The sequence below is a fragment of the Sander vitreus genome, chromosome 13, assembly GCF_031162955.1.
Source record: "Sander vitreus isolate 19-12246 chromosome 13, sanVit1, whole genome shotgun sequence".
Classification (NCBI taxonomy): domain Eukaryota; kingdom Metazoa; phylum Chordata; class Actinopteri; order Perciformes; family Percidae; genus Sander; species Sander vitreus.
The window spans coordinates 20220642-20236360 of NC_135867.1; positions in this window are offsets into that span (position 1 = coordinate 20220642).

A 15719-nucleotide genomic window follows, 5' to 3' on the forward strand; every position below is an offset into this window, starting at 1 on the left:
TGTTAGAAAACAAAACATATGCCTATACAGTCCAGCTGGAATCCCTATAGTACAGCATGACCTTTTATTATGTCCAAACCTTTAATCAGCCAGCCTGTGAAATACTGGAGTCAAATGTGTGTAATTCATTATTTCTCAGTATACTATCAAATCATTTTACGATTCTTACTTTTGTTGCCATGCACTGCAGTGCACACCACACCACTAAATAATGGGTCACTGAACTTCAATAACAGAGAGAAGTGCCAGGCGCTGACACAATACATTTTCCCCCTGCAATAGCTACTCTGGTAAATACACACACTGAGAAATTAGATTTGGCAGGACATTCAACTCTCCCCCTAGGGATCTGCAACTTTGCGATTGCAATGTTTTTTTTGCAGCTCAAAATAAACAGTTCACCTCAAATGCTCCAAGTGTTTTGCAGATTTGACCATTTCCTTTAACCTCTCGAAATCTTTCAAGGCAGTGACAAGAACTGACAAAAAATATCTCACCCACTAATCAAAGAGCATGTAATGGTAGAATTACAATTTCATCCTTGACCTTTAACCATTTTGAAACTCTACTCTTTTACTGCGAGTAAACAGAGCGAATGAATTGGCTTGCCAGAGGCAAAAAACTCCTGAAAGATGAATTTTGATTCATGATGATCATTTCTATCATATTTTTATCACATCACTTTGGCTGAGTAACAGAAATAAAGAGAGAAACAAGAAAAGTGAAGCTTTCAAAGCTGAAGTTTGCTCCGTCTAATTTAATGATGGAAAAGCTGCTGCTTCTTTTGCTCCACTGCTCAAGTACATTTCAGCGGTATTAGCCTCACCTCTAACTTTGCCCAGAGCTGGTGGCACTGCTGGAGGATAAAGTCCTGCTCACAGATCTTCCAGAGTATTCATGTATGTCCACTGCAGCTCCCTTGGCAACAGTGAAGGAAAGGACTGCGTCATTCAACACATGCTGCTCTTAACGCTGAGGTCTCTAGACAACATGCACTTCACTAACAAAACCACACAATTGTTCAGAATAAAAGCAGTTTAATTTGGAAGTGTTTGGCAGGATGATTAGGAAAGGCGTAGTCTACAGGTGCTGGTCATATAATTAGAATATCATGAAAAAGTTGATTTATTTCAGTAATTCCATTCAAAAAGTGAAACTTGTATAATGTATACATTCATTCCACACAGACTGATATATTTCAAGTGTTTATTTCTTTTAATTTTGATGATTAGAACTGACAACTAATGAAACCCCAAATTCAGTATCTCAGAAAATTAGATTATTTAAGACCAATACAAAAAAAGGATTTTTAGAAATGTCGGCCAACTGAAAAGTATGAACATGAAAAGTATGAGCATGTGCAGCACTCAATACTTAGTCCTTTTGCCTAAATTACTGCAGCAATGCGGCGTGGCATGGGGTCGATCAGTCTGTGGCACTGCTCAGGTGAGCCCAGGTTGGTCTGATAGTGGCCTTCAGCTCTTCTGCATTGTTGGGTCTGGTGTATCGCATCTTCCTCTTCACAATACCCCATAGATCTATAGGGTTAAGGTCAGGCGAGTTTGCTGGCCAATTAAGAACAGGGATACCATGGTCATTAAACCAGGTACTGGTAGCTTTGGCACTGTGTGCAGGTGCCAAGTCGTGTTGGAAAATGAAATCTGCATCTCCATAAAGTTGGTCAGCAGCAGGAAGCATGAAGTGCTCTAAAACTTCCTGGTAGATGGCTGCGTTGACCCTGGACCTCAGAAAACACAGTGGACCAACACCAGCAGATGACATGGCAACCCAAACCATCACTGACTGTGGAAACTTTACACTGGACTTCAAGCAACGTGGATTCTGTGCCTCTCCTCTCTTCCTCCAGACTCTGGGACCTTGATTTCCAAAGGAAATGCAAAATTTACTTTCATCAGAGAACATAACTTTGGACCACTCAGCAGCAGTCCAGTCCTTTTTGTCTTTAGCCCAGGCGAGACACTTCTGACGCTGTGTCTTGTTCAGGAGTGGCTTGACACAAGGAATGCGACAGCTGAAACCCATGTCTTGCATACGTCTGTGCGTGGTGGTTCTTGAAGCACTGACTCCAGCTGCAGTCCACTCTTTGTGAATCTCCCCCACATTTTTGAATGGGTTTTGTTTCACAATCCTCTCCAGGGTGCGGTTATCCCTATTGCTTGTACACTTTTCTACCACATCTTTTCCTTCCCTTCGCCTCTCTATTAATGTGCTTGGACACAGAGCTCTGTGAACAGCCAGCCTCTTTAGCAATGACCTTTTGTGTCTTGCCCTCCTTGGGCAAGGTGTCAATGGTCGTCTTTTGGACAGCTGTCAAGTCAGCAGTCTTCCCCATGATTGTGTAGCATACAGAACTAGACTGAGGGACCATTTAAAGGCCTTTGCAGTTTTGAGTTAATTAGCTGATTAGAGTGTGGCACCAGGTGTCTTCAATATTGAACCTTTTCACAATATTCAAATTTTCTGAGATACTAAATTTGGGGTTTTCATTAGTTGTCAGTTCTAATTATCAAAAGTAAAAGAAATACACACTTGAAATATATCAGTCTGTGTGGAATGAATGTATACATTATACAAGTTTCACTTTTTGAATGGAATTACTGAAATAAATCAACTTTTTCATGATATTCTAATTATATGACCAGCACCTGTATTCTGCCAGAAATTCCGCCAAATGTCCCTCTTTTTGGCCGGATGTCCGTTACCTTCCGCTTTCTTTGTGTTGTCATGTTAAACTCTGGTCGATTTATGAGGACTCTGGTTAACTGCTCTTCAGATCTCTGCAGGTTAAATCCAACAGCTAGCTAGGCTGTCCAATCTGAGTTTTCTGTTGCACGACTGAAAACAACCTTTGAACGTACACATGTTCCACCAAAACAAGTTCCTTCCCGAGGCTATTTTGCAGCGGCACAGTGGCTCCGCTCGGCATTTAGCACCGGCCATGACGATTGTGATTGGTTTAAAGAAATGCCAATCAACCAGAGCACAGGTCTGGCAATGCGAGACTAGGAAAGGGGTAAAAAAAGGGGGTGAGAGGATGAATGGGGTCAAACAACGCTGGAACGTCTGGGAAGACACAGTGTTGGGTACACCTCACTCATAATAATCATAATCCCTGGTTTAAGTCCAGGATCTTCTTGTTGTAAGACGATGGTGTTAACCGCCGAGCTGCCATGGTGCCCTACTGGTGGAGGGGGAGAGGAGTGAAAAAAGGTCTGTGGGGTAGGGTTGTGAGAACTGAGACGAATGGGAGAGAGAGGGTTAGACACATATATAGGTCTGGACAGTCAATTAGTGAGAAGGAGATGATTTGAATTACTGGGAGAGTAAAGAAGAGGCAACGCTTGATACTGAACCTCAGTTCAAATAACTCTATAATGAGAGGGTGAGACATTTAAAAAAATCTAAAGATGTAACTGTTGGTCCATCCATCATTTATAAATACTTCAGATTCATTAATGCTACTACTGTGAGCAGTAGACTACCGTTGTCAAGACAAAGCACAAAGAGAAGCTTTGCCATCTGACATTTGCTGTTTCCACAATTCCATCTCCCTGGTTAGTTTATCCTGTGTAGCAAAAGGCTTTAACACTGCTGACATGACAGGAGCAATTGGATTGTCTGCCTGATAAAATACGTTGTTTTCATTTCAAGTTACTTTGTCTTTACTTGTCTTTTAATAGATTACAATTTTCTCATACTTTTCCTATTTCTAGTTGACACAAGCTGCATGCAGGGTTGACATTTCCGTTGCCCTTTTTAAACCTAGGGCAACTAACACCTGATAGAGAAAATCCACCGAACCTGAAAATGTAAGCGCTACACGTGGATATACACATTGACATCATTACCTACAAATCACTTCCACAGTTGTCATGATTAATAATGTCATGATAATAATCTTCATCAACCCCACTATCACTGCTGAGTGGTTTAAAGGGGTCCTCTTCCAATTTTACACATTAATTCATTAATTTACAAATTAACATCTAGGTCAAACTAAAATGCTTTTTGCATGATACATTATTCTCTTATATGTAAAAACTGCTCAGTTTCAAACTAAACTGGCATAAGTAGGATGTTTGTTTTGTACAGGGGAGAAAAGGGAATAAAAGATCTCACACACGCATGCACGCACGCACGCACGCACGCACGCACGCACACACACACACACACACACACACACACACACACACACACACAAAGCCAGTGTGATTTGTGTATAAGGTGGAAGGCATCCTGCTGCTCCTTTAAAATTACATTCTGGCATGTGTAAAAATTTGCTCTCCGAGGTTGATTGTACACCTGCTTGGCTAGTTTATAGGTCTTATTTATGCTAGCAAAGGCGGCAGCTTCCTCTGAGGATTTCTCCCCTGTCTCAAACCGACGAGTTCTGTGCTTGCCAGCATGATTCAAAAGCTCACTGAATCAGCCGTAGAATTGTATTTCTACCAGAAAGGTGAGCTTCATTAACTTTTATTTCCAGTTCTGTTGCACTATACTATCATTTTGCTCTCCCTGAAATGCAGTGAATAATTAAACTGGCCGGTTATAATATTGAGTTTGGACTTTCCAGAGACATATATTTCTGTAACATCTATAAGAACACATAGCTGCTGCAGCAATATCAGCTCAAACTAATCTGCTGATTTATCATCTCAATAGTATCACTTCATGTGCATGTGTGACAGAGCTGACCACAGAAATGTATTACAAGCTAAAAGAGGAGATTGGCCCAGATGTCTTAGATGGAAGATAATTAATAAGAATCCCTGGACTGACTGAGAACACTCTCCCCATCATTCCTCAAAAAATAGAATTCAGGTGCCATCAAACAGTGTTTGATGGCACCTGCATCAACACTGCATCAACATCTACAGAGGAGGGTGGTTATCCAATTTAGGCTACAAAACATGGATTTGTTTTTAAATGCAATAAGCTTTAATTTGTTATAAAACATATTTACTTTGCTCCCCCTCCTCTCTACTCCTTGTTTTTTTTGGTAATTTTGTTTGCCAAACTTCTATGCACTCATTTTTGTCTTTCACCTTTTAAACTGTACTTTACCTCACATCCATGGTGTCCTTTTTAAGTCTAACTTATCATTTTGATAATTAAAGAAACCCACAAAAAAAGCTGCCAGGAACCCAAAATACATGTTAATCACTTAAAATATTATGTGTATATGCTCAGTGTAATCACTGGTGACTAGACTGTCTCCAGAGCAAGCAGCAACTTCAGTGCCTGAAAAGTGAAGCCAATGCAGAAGTGCGTCAGAACCTGCATTTCTAATTTTGAGCGGGGGGTGTCTCCACTCTCTAAAAAGAAGTCCCATTTCTATAGAAGTCTATGGGGAAATGACCCTACTTCTGCCTTGATTTATTACCTCAACACTTTGGTCGCCTAGAAATGTCTTGTTCAGCCTTCTGCCAACCAAGCTAGCTAGCTAGAGCTAGCGTTAGCTGGTAACTTAAGAAAAAGTCTGCAGATTTTAAACCAGCTCTGTGTACTGCCGTACATGCTGACGAACGGCACCAGTACCTGGAGGTCCGTGTTTTATATGACTCGCGTCAGAAGGGATAAAAATCGCAGACTTTCCCTTTTTTTAGCCATTAAAACCATACACAACACTGGTCATCTTCCCCAGCTCCGCCCTTTTGTCCAAATATTGTTACTTGTGGCTCCAAAATACCAAGATGGAGACAGCCAAAATGTAAACTCCTGGCTTGAAAACTGCAGTCCACAAACCAATGGGTGACATCAACGATGCTATATCCATTTATTTCTATGCTCCAGAGGTAAAAATTTAAAACTGATTACTTTAATAATTTAAAGTGATATCGGTGATACATTTCAAACATGGATGCAGATTCAGTGCAAGAACATAATATGCTGAATGTGTGGCTGCAGGACCACCCGTCTTAATTACCAGTCACACGCATGTAGAAGTCACACCGTTTATTTTTGGACCTGTTCAAACGGCTATCTGCTGAATATTAATGGTGCTCTCTGGGTTGTGCACAGGTTAATGCACGTCCTTTCTGATGAATAACTAAGGGATAATGTATAATGCATAAGACTGGCTGTTCCCTGCTTGGGGCTTTGCCGTTGTCTCAGGTGTCTCTATGTTGGAAGGTGTTGGAAGTCACCATTAGGGGGAATTGTTTCTGAATGTCAACTATATTATAACTAGAATAAGGAAATACTCAGTTTATATTGGTTATAATTGTGTTGAATAATTCATAATCATCATGTTTTCACAGTGATTCTATAGCATTTTGCTGCTTTGAATTAAAGAAAAGCAACTGCTTCTGAGGTTATCGTTGTAATACAGATTTCAGCCAAAAAAACAGTGCTATAAATTGTGTATAGCTGTTACTGGCAATCCCAGAAACGTCATCCATGTGCTGTTTAGTAGTTATGCTGTAGGCATTTGATGTCAAGCCTACACAATACTCCCACTACCATGGATATATTCATGGATATATAAGTGCATTTCTCAACGTTTTTTAGGGGACTCTAAACCAGCACATGCCTCCCCATCATATTGCTCTATGACTGTCTCATCACAAGACACTGTTTGGTAAAAGAGATGGTGGATTAAGAGACAGACACCAGTGAAATAATGGAGGGAATATATGAGAATGGCCAGAGGCACTGGATTGTTAGCTGGCTGAGTGAAACTGCTTTGCTGTACTTGTTTGCAGACACCTGGGCACCCGGTCCATGTAAACACAATATTTTTTTAATCGTCTTCTTGGCATGTGGGACTGTTTCAACTCAAGTAAAATGCTGCACATGGATTTAGTTTACTCTCTCCACTCGCTGAGCTAGTCTTCCGATAGCGTGTAAACCTTTCCCTGCTTATTGATTAGTTGGTACATCGATTCAAGGGAGCATGTCAGTAGAAGATGCTGTTGTTAGTTTGTTGATGAAAACATTTTGCTATTCAGGTATTCAACATAAATGAGGAATTTGAAATGTGTTTTTTCTAAATGCTGGGGAAAAATGCTTTGTTGTGTGTGTGCGCGCGCACACGTGTGTATGTTTTTCTTCAGTCCTATCTTGTGATGGCACATGTCTTGCCCCATGTTGTGAGTGCTCCCACTGAGCTGTAATAACACACCTCACTGCTGTCTGAAATATTCATGCCCAGGTAAGCCCATCACTCTGAGTCAGTCACATGGATTCCTTATTATCACCCCCGTCTCCTCTATCCAGCTCCCAGGTCACTTTATTGCACCTGTCTTTTGCTGCATCCCACTCACCTCACAGCTTTACCCAGTGTTGAGCATTGAGCTCAAAATGCCACTGTCCTGCTCCTCATTGATTTCTTTGTTTTGGTTTTCATATACAGTAGGATTAGCAGGAACAGTATTTAATCAGTATTTTATTTATTATCAGAGTTTCAACTTTGAATGGAAATCTGCAAAAACCTAATTAGATTTAAAGCCTCTTTGTTGCTGCACACTCTCAGTTTCTGAAAAGATTATATATTGGAGATACAAGATTTTTATGACTACCGTGGAAATCAGTGTTGCTTAGACAAGCAAAGGTTAAAGATTTCACGTAGAAATCAAACATCATTTTTGATACTCGCAATCGCCATTCACTGTATATATTCCATGAATACCATATATAATTGTTTTGATTTTTATCATTAGTGGCGGAGTCCGCCATTCTCGCCCTGGATGCAAATTGCCTACCTACACATACCTAGTTTGTAACATAGTACACTGATAAACCAGTCGCTCTTCTGTTGTATTTCTGACAAGGTAGCTGCACTTGCTGTAATACAGTTACATATTGAATGATATAAAATAATCCAGTTAGCATTCCCCATGCTGCACTTTTACAGTAGTGTTGTGATACCTTAATACTGTTTGATTGGATACTCTCAGATGGCTTAAACAATGCCATAAAAAAACAAACGTATTTGATCCCTTGTTTGAGAGCAGATAAAGGCAAATATTCATAAATTCTTAATGAACAAATCTTGCCAAAGTCCAGTAAGGTCAAGGCTCCATAAGCTCCAACCCTTCCAGCAGACATGAGGCCAGACAGGAGCAGTGCAGTTGCTCGTAAGCAGCTTTTCCTGGCCAAACTGCGCTGATCACCGATTCACAGCTGATGCGATTCAGCGAGGTCAAAGTCAACCTGCACCAGGTCATGGCCTCAGCCAGACACCATCAGTTAGACACAGGCACAGGGGCAGCTGTGGCTCAGGAGGTAGGGCGTCCTTTAATCACAAGGTTGGCGGTTCGATCACCGGCTCCTCCTGCCCGCATGTCAAAGTGTCCTTGACACTCCGCCACCATCGGTGTATGAATTTGTGAAAGGGTGAATGAGAGGCAAATTGTAAAGCGCTTTCACCAGTAAGTTAGAAAGGCGCTATATAAATGCAGTCTAATGACATTTACAACTTAGAATAGCATACTTTTAGCCTTTGACAGTGTTTGTTTACAAGCGTTCTTTTTCTAGGGAAGATTTACAGAGCCCTGTTGTTGTTTTTTTATTTTTTAACAACACCAAGATTCATAAACAGTCAAACCTGGGAGCCTCTTACAACAGCAATCACGCTTTCCACTGTTTTGCTGGAGGGGATGGGTGTGAAGGGGTTTGCTCAAGGGCACATAGATGTTGGTTGTTGAGGGAGGAGTGTGGGTTCAAACCTAGACCAATGTGCCTCCTATCAATATAGAAAACAATCACTTACAAGTGATCCGTGTAATGTCATGTATTCAGCAATGAGACACAGACCTTTGAGAAAATCAACAAGGCAGAACTAAAAATAAATCAATCACTGGAAATGTAACGTCTCCAGGTCACGATGGTGGGCTCATGTACTGTTTTTATCGTCAAGGTTAGTGTTGATATTGTTTATACAGCCAGTGGTTTATTCAGGATGATGGAATACACAAAAACAGGAAAGCCATGTTTATTTTCTGTCTTTTAGGGTGCAGGGACAACGAAAAAAGTGTATGAAATACATTAAATAAAATGTTTGTATGGTGCATATGAAATCGAATCTCCTGTGTTGACATGTCACACTTAATTTTAGCTGGTTAATGTTAACTACCTTCCAAGGCAATATGATCACTGACACTGTGGCACACGGGCTTTATACCAGTTAGAGAAAACTCTTTGTCTCGATATTTCATCGGCCAAAAGTTTGTTGGGTTTCTTTTTTGATATTGTGAATTTTACCATCACGTCACTGTAATGAGTACAGTACAATGATGGAGCCCAACAGCGTCATGGAAGCCAACTCAGCGTTACTTTATGCTTTGAATAAGAAGAGGAGAAGAAAGAGGAAAGAAAAACAGAAAAACAGGTCCAGATCGTGCTCCTGTTGACTGTTACATATTGCCTAACATAATGAGGCCATTAAGAATCCAAGTCCTCACACAGTGAAGGAACATTAAAGGAAATAGAAAAGCATGAAACAAATAAATGCAGCTAGCAATGCCAAGTGCACAACCCCACCATACGGAATGAACGAGAGAGTTCATATTGTGAAGTATACAGTGGTAAAACTGAAAATATATACTGATGTTAAAGCTGAAAGTATAAAGAAAGCACTGCATTGGTCACCAGTGTTGATATATTGTTGTGTGGAGCTCTTGAGAGGTTTTGTAGTCTTTGATTCAGCAGACAGTTCACATGCAGCAGGACTGACAAAGGTGAGAGTTAAGCATCTACAGAGAGATATGATCTGGAATACTGAACAACCTTGCGAGAAGAGAAAATGCTGTGACAGAGCAGGACTGGAAAGCATCTGTGAGAGTCTGTGTGTATAAGGAGGTGCAACGTGGCACACATGAACTCAACATACTAAAATTTCAGCTTAGTGTTTTTGGAAAGCAAAAGAACAATTTGTAGTGTTGAGGATTTCTGGTTATGTGATTTAATATTTGGCTTCAAGAGGGCATTTATTGTTATTATTATTATTTCTTGTTTAAAGTGACCATAGAGCTGTGGTGTCCTTTAATTGGACTGATCCAGTAGATGTCACAGAATTAGAAACATTGCTACAGAAAAAAAGGCTTTTTTCATGGCTATGGTGAAGAGATCCAGGAGCTTGAAAATCAATTAAATGTGGGAGTTCAACTATCACATAAAAGACTACAGGGGACAATCTCCACAATTATCTTTGATTACCTGAACAGTCCTTTGATGAACTGAAGTCATCGAAAAAAGGTGCTAATCGACCTTACAGTTAGGTTCTCTGTTTCAAAATATACAGTCATGCTTTAAAACAATAACTGTAAATAATGTATAAATCACAGCTGTCATTTGAACCGCAGCACACAATTTTTTGTTAACCTGGCATCTCCAGGAGCAGATGAAAAATGTAATAGAATGACCAGCCATCCTCCTTCTTGACATTTGGTATTTCACGAACACTTCAAAGAGGTCCTCTATTACCTCTGTGTAGCCATCATCATACCCTTCAACAGTGTGCACTACTGTGATTCTATGCAACGAGACATGTGGAAGACTTTGCCATCTCAAAACTCCTTGAAGCTCAAGCAATTCCCTTTCCCTGCACTTACTGTAGATAGCTCTAATTATAGCATTTCAGGATGGTTCGTCGAAGCAAAATGTGCGCTCTTTCTTGCCAGAAATTAATTAATTATACTTGATATTGATTTAAAGAATGGAAACTATGCTTTGTTTATTTTTTATTGTACAATAGAAGGATTTCCTGCACTTACAACTGATTTTCTTTGCACACATACATACAAAAGAAAAATGCTCTGCTGAATCTTAAATTGTATTTCAGTCTATGACTTTCTCCCTAAAACTAAATATTATTGTGTGTGTGTGTGTGTGTGTGTGTGTGTTTGTGCGTGTGTGTGCGTGTGTGTGCATGTGTGTGTGTGCGTGTGTGTGTGCATGTGTGTGCGTGTGAGAGCGAGAGAGCCCAACACAAAGAAAGGCAGCGCGAGAAGCACATTTTAGCTGGAAGGAACAAAAGAAATCAAACATTGTGGCAATAAAGTAAAATTGCCTTTTGAGCCTTTTCATTAAAAAAATGACTCTCCATGAACACTATACTTTTTGATTCTAATTGAACATGCGTTTTAATAGAAAAATGACATCCAAATGTAATTAAAAGGTGACTAGAAAAGAGTAGCAAGAAGAACAAAAACAAAAAAAAACATTGTCAAATTCGCATACTGCCTCCCATTAGAGCAATTGCTAATACCTTTTGAAGAGAATAACATAACTTCCAGTTTTCTCAGTTGTCCATTTAAGTCTGAGAGCTGAACAGTGTTTGTCGGCTGGAGCCCCTGCTCTCCCAAGGCCGACAGCACCTTTATGGCTGAAAGTGGAAAGAGCCATTGAATTGAGGAAAGTGAGCTGAGTGGCGGGCAAAAATGAAAGCTGAAGTTAAACGTGGCAAGACTCGCATTTCTGTGACTCAGGGCCTGCATGGTTTAACAGGATGTCGCTGAACTCCAGACACACAGCACAACGGACGTGTCAGTGCTGTGAGCTGTTTGTGTGTGGAGGGAATGTGTGTGTGCATGCGGAGGCGGCGGCAGAACCGTTGTCTTGTGCAGTCACCCGCCTTCATCTGCACTTAACTTCTCATTAGGGGCTTGTGTGACATAAAGCTACAACCTGTAACCAACTAAGCGTGGTATATGGCCAAGGAGAGCGGGAGGGGGAGATCGGGAGGATGGAGGTGGAGCTGTTTGTGTGACTTGTTGTCACTTGTCAGGTACCGCAGCCACTAGCCTTGAGATACTTGGCTGTTGTCTCAGAGTGCTTTATCATCTTGATAAATGCAGCCTTGGAGCAGTGCACTATCAGCATGCTCAGGGGCATGAGACACACTCTGACTAATGAAAAGAGAAGGTCAAGGAGAGGGAGGGGTACACGGCGTGCAGAAAAGAAGAAATCGTGAACAGAGATGTGGAAAAGTATGGGACAACATGTCACACACTCCACGAAAGGTTTGTGTGGGAGAAAATGTTAATTTCTAGTGTGTTCCTGCCATAACATCATGCATGGTGGCAGTGTGTGCGTGTAGTGTTTGTTTACCCTTTGTTGCCATGTAAATGAATGAGTGTTTGGTAGTACACAAACCCTTCTAGCCGAGCACTCTATTAGGGATTGCTCGGTATTTATTTAAGGGGCCACCGGAGGAGTTTTGGGACCTTTAGCCAAAAAAGACATGACCCTCCCCTTGCCAGTAAAAAAATTTCTATGACCTTCCAAAACAATTTGGAAAAAAGGCATGACCCTCCCCCAACAATTTATCAATACCTGCTATACTGGTTTGCACTTGGCAAATACACAGATTCCCATTGTTTTTTAACAGCTGTGACATACAGGACTAAACCTCTGCATTCTCATCTGACGCATCACACTCCTCTGTTATGGTGTGGTGGCCATTTCAGTAGATTTACTCACTAACATTGTTGTGGAAACACAATAAGCATGGAAACTAAATGCACACTTCCTGCATTACTGCATTACTTCAAATACTAAGTTACTCCTCTAGTGAACTAGTTGAGTGAACTAACCACTTCTAGTAACTAACCATTCAGCAAGGCACTCTGGGTAACATTCAACACACAAACTGGTTGCTATGGACTCGTCACTAGGCTCCATCCACTTTGCTGTTTAAACAAAGTGGAATAAACGTATAAAAGTCCAAATCTACACAAAACCCGCAATTTATTAGTAAGCTGACATCAAATGTGGCATTTAGGAAACCTTTATTGTAACCTTGGCACGGTAAGATGTCCAGACTAGCAACAGTCATTTTCGTTTTTTACGTCCTGCTGCTGCCATCGTCAGCCAGGAAATACTTTTTTTTACTAAAGCAGTATATGAAATCAGATGTATTACCTACCACCATTTAGTTGTTTTGTGTTATTTAAGATATTTATAAAATATCTGATCATGTCAGACGTAATTATTCCACTCATTTTTTAAACAATGCAATTATCCGTTTCAGCCACCAGGGGGCAGCTCCCCCTGCCTCACAGCAAACTCTTAATACATCCATCGGTCAGACCCATCTGGTAGCGAAGGAGGGCCGAGACTAAGAGCTACATGGAAAAATATGCACCAAACAAGCCACTTTGAAATGTTGCTGTTTCATGAACACAAAAGTTGGGTGACCCCCCCTCTTTGGACTGAAAAATGTTGGATGACCCTCCCCTCAGCAAACAATAAAAAGACATGACCCTCCCCTATTTTCCTCCGCTGGTCCATTCCATAAATGCAGAACGGTCCCTTATACGTTATGGACAGAAAACTCCATTTTAACATACGTTTCTGCAAAGGCACACGGAGTACTGTTATCTGGGCAAAATAGAGCTTACTGCAGCAATAATTACATTCTTTCAAAAACATGCTAATTACATTTGACAAGAGGGGTTACATTCATTTTCTTGTACCTGTTTTACAGAAGACATATTCCTTCTATCTTGAATGTTATTACAGCAGGTGTTGAGAATTTCTAGCGCAGTGTTAATTTTGGAGTCGTCAAAGTGACAGCGCTGAGCTCGGGAATCCTTTCGGGCTCATTACCATAGTCTGCTGAATCTATTGGCAGGGCCCCGCATGACTGGGCATACGCTGCTCCAGCCTAGGCGTCAGATTGAAGCAATGATCAGGGGGTTAACAGATGCTGCTTAGTCTTTGGGGTCACATCCACTCTATTCCCACTGTTGGGACTGAGTGAGGACAACAACCATCCGCACTGCTCACACACAGTTTGAAGAAAAGTACAAAGAAAATGGCCAGCTAAGACAATTGTTTCCCACTACAGACTCTCCAAACGCTCATTTACCCAACAGTTACAAATCCATAAAGCAGTTGGTGAAATTCATAATTTGAGATCAAAGGTCAGGTGGAGCTTGTAATCCCCCTTCGTCCTGTTCCTTAATGTCCTGCAAACAATGGATGTTTACAGAACGCTTTGAAAAACTGTCTACTGCGCAGTTGACTTGCTCAGAGCGAGATATTTTCCGATACATGGTAATGAGGAGTGTGCAATTAACTGGGCTCTACCAGGAGGAAGTACACAACAAAGGAGAAGGGGGAAGAAGAAAGAATATGCTACAAACTGCACAGAACTATTTATGCAACACAGACATGGGCAAGTTTAGAAAATATTATATATAGATATTTTTCGGTAAATTGGGTCATTGTTGTAGCAAGGACCAGGATAAAGAGTGGCTAAGACAGCAAGAAAAACAATACATTAAACATAACACAAATACAATATATCCATGGCTCCTTACAGTGGCTTAGTGGTTAGATTCACATAAGTTAACATGACATTGTCTATTATTTACTGTAACAGATCTATTACAGATATGTTCTCCTGTAATATATATGTTTTCAATTGAGGAGCATTAACAGTGTTGCAGACAACAGGGGAAGCAGTATATGGGTACAGGTAACACATATAGTATGTGTGTATGACGCTAGTGTGTATCAGTTATGGCAAGGGCATAAGCTGATCACAGAAATAAAACTGATCATGGAGTTCTCTAATTAATACTTTATTGCTGTGATTCTGTTTATTTATTTGTTTTTGAATCTTTACATATTTAAGAATGCATTTTGTTTAGTAGTTAGTTAGATTCTCTCAGCCCTGATGGCTACATGCCAAAACTGGACACAGGTGTAATTACCAGCAATACTCTGATATGTAAAAACATTTTGGGTACTTTCCTCATTGAGCATCATCATCATTTTGCCAATGCTGCCTATTAAATATGTCAAAGCTGTGAAGAAAAATGTTTAACCTTGAAATGTCAGTTCCAGTGGCGGTGAGGAGCATCAGAGTGAACAGAATTAGTCAACCCTGTTTTGTATTAGCCTGCCTCTCCTCATCAGGGATATAGATTATACACTCCAGCCTGTTTATCCTTTTCTGTCTGTTTAGACATTCTGAGGTGACGTTTTACAGATTGAAATAAAAAAAACGATGTCATAAAAATAAAATATTTAAAAAAGGAAAAGTCCTGTCAAAAACAAATTCAGTCAAACCACTAAAATCAGTAACATGGAATGTTTACATTATATACAGAACATGCACATTTGTTAGAAATTACATATTATGTTTGTACAATAAATGAAACAAATAAAGAGAAAGTTTTCTCTTACTATTCCGTGGGTAACATGCTTTGACAGGTTTCCCTGCATTATTCTATGGATGAAGCCTTGTGCTTGTGGTTAAATGAAAAGACACAAATCTAGTAACAACACTGACATAAACTGCAAAACATTTACTGTTGCGACAACATTTAAAAAGAAAATCCATTGTCAGCTTGTGTGCATGTGAACATATATGAAAACAATCATTTTACTATTGTGAAAAATGTGTAATCTGTTCCTTTAAGTGGTGTTTTGAAAAAAACATGTTCCAGCAATCATTAAAATAAACTCTTGGAGGAAATCAATACTGTTAGAGATTCCTGTCCCTGACAGTCTTGCGCAGACGAAATGCACACACTAGATGTTCTAGGACCAGACTTCTCTAACTGTTTACTATTGGTAAATAATTTATACTGATGGTAGCACTGCAATTATACATATTTTTCTAAAACTCCTACAAATGAAAACAATTAAAAACACAATACAATTTTAGAAAAACAAGTCAAGGACTAGGCTAAGGCTGTATTGAGTTGCATCATTTGATGAAATAAGCTATTAGTAACTGTACT